This window comes from Triticum dicoccoides, chromosome 4A (genome assembly GCF_002162155.2).
Source record: "Triticum dicoccoides isolate Atlit2015 ecotype Zavitan chromosome 4A, WEW_v2.0, whole genome shotgun sequence".
Lineage (NCBI taxonomy): Eukaryota > Viridiplantae > Streptophyta > Magnoliopsida > Poales > Poaceae > Triticum > Triticum dicoccoides.
In genome coordinates, this window is record NC_041386.1 from 137,478,102 (window position 1) to 137,480,404 (window position 2,303).

The 2,303-nt window shown below is 44.4% G+C and overlaps 1 long non-coding RNA gene across 1 annotated transcript; it reads left to right on the forward strand.

Moving 5' to 3' along the window:
* Positions 1-326: 326 nt before the first annotated feature.
* LOC119288774 lies at positions 327-1,758 on the forward strand. The gene is made up of 3 exons (XR_005141279.1): positions 327-449; positions 598-951; positions 1,510-1,758. It is a non-coding gene; the product is annotated as an uncharacterized LOC119288774 (long non-coding RNA).
* The last annotated feature ends 545 nt before the right edge of the window (positions 1,759-2,303 follow it).

Genomic DNA, 2,303 nt, shown 5'->3' on the forward strand with positions numbered 1-2,303 from the left:
TTTTTTATTAATCTAGTACATATATAAGGAGAAGGGCGTTTTAGAGGACGAGCTGCATGGAGGCCGCTATCTCCGTCACTCATTCTGGCGACGTGATGTGTGGTCTCTGCCCTTTCTACTATATACGCCTTTTATTTTGGTAGATATACATCGGTGCCGCCTGCTCCTGTTCAGGATTTTTACGTGGGCCTACAATTTCGCAGCTATCTCGCGAGAACAGCTGTTCCTTCTGGGTGGCTTTGAATATGGCCCACTACACGGGCTGTCTCAGGTATTTGGTATGGAAAATAAATGTATCTACTGGCCCGTTCAATGATAGTGACTCTCATTAATTAAGTGGTGTGTGGTTGTGTTTGGGCAGTCGAGCAAGAAGCAGAACATACCTACCCCACCATGCCGATTCTCGCCATGGATGGCATGGATTTCTTCTTCGAGGAATCTAGAGCAGGGTAATCTTCTGGAAAAAAAAAATCCTATTTCTCGCCTAGTTTCTTGCTGGTGGGTTTGGATTGGAGCTGGAAGTCGATTTGGATTGAAGTTTTCTCCCGTCTTGTTCTTCTAAAATCAGATCTGAGTGGTTCTCATTTCTCTGTGCAGACTCGTATCGTGTTTCGGTGCCGGGGTTGTCTTAAGAGATCTAGTTGCCGGCGCACACCTGGCTGAGGGTAACACGAGTGGAACTGGCGATGCGGAGGAGGACCTAATTTCTTCTGTGCAGATAGGACCAGCTGGAAGCCGCATGGATTACGAAGGGGACGAGAATATTGGTGAAACATTAATTGCGCACTAGGAGGGAGGGAGGGGGTGCGGCTCGTATGATCTTGGCGGCGAAGGGATGAGTGATTCATGCGAGATAGGTGATTCAAATATTGCGTCTGATGCCGCGGAACAGGATGCAGACGAGGAGGGCGAGGGAGTAACCAATGCAAATCAATCTTCTTGGACCAGGAGGTGATTTTGTTATTTACCAGCATGAAACTGTTTCGTTTTTTGTTGGTGATTTTTTCCCTAAAATATATGCTTATCAATTTTTGTTGATAGTTTTGTTCCAAATGTTGTTCATCCAAACTGAAATTAGTCACCAATATGAGCATTGCAAAAAACCTGAAGAAATAATGATATTGTAGTAGCAACATGGGAGGGCAGCGCGCTAGGAACGATCATATTTAGATTAAAAAGAAAAAACATGTTATGTCATGGCTAATGCATCAGTTCATAAAAATGGATGATTTTTGCACACTCGATGGAGGCCGCCATCTTCCGTTTTTTTGTTTGTTGAAATGAAGATTTTCTGAATCTGTTCCTGATAATTGTATAGCCACATATATATGTTCGGTAATTATGTTCCCACGACTATTCGTTGATTTTTTATGTATAACACCAAGTGTTTTGGAGCGCCATATCCATCCCCCGTTTCATGTATTGGGCGGTAAAACCCATCGTCACCACTTAATTTGTTGTTCCTCGTTGAACTTGATTTCTGACTGCTTTGTGTGCAATTGCTTGCAGGGTCAAAGTTGGGAAGGCAGCGGATGAGAGGGAACCGAGCCCTTCAAGGATGCCTGCCCTTGAAGCTTGTGTCCGTGCATATGTCGATAAAATATCAGGAAATGTTGTCAATCCATCGATTGGGACTAATTTTGATTCTGTTGAAGAAGGCTACGAGTTCTACAATATGTATTCCTCGGAGGTTGGTTTTGGTGTCCGCTATGCCAAAAGCCATCTGAATGTACACCGGAAAACATCCCAATTGAGGTACATGCATCTCAGGTTTTGTGACGCCCGGATAATTAAGCCACAGTAACCCTCCGCTAATGATGCCACATCACCTCAATTACTGTTGCTATCCTCACAATAATTCTGAACCGTTCGAAATTTAAATTCAAATTAATAATAACAATAAAAGTTTTCAAAAATTAAAACTAAAATGTTCGGTGGTTGTCAAATATTACAAAGTTAATTATGGTGCAACAAACCCATTTTTATAAAATACCTAAATGTTCTAAATTAAATAAAAACAGTTAAAGAAAATAAATTAAAGAAAAAAAAATACAAAAGCAAAAGACAAAACTAAACTAAAAGGAAAAAAAAGGCCCCCTGGCCAACTGGGCCAGACGGCCCAGCTCACCGGCCAGGCCGACCCACCTGGCCCAGCCGGCCTCCCCTTAACCCCCCACCCCGACCGGAACCCTAGCCGGTCCGCCACTCCACTCTCCCCACTCGCCCCCCCCACTCGCTCTCCCCCCTCCTCCCCGATCCAGATCGGATCGGGGGAACGAACCCCATCGCCCCCCTGCGCCCCA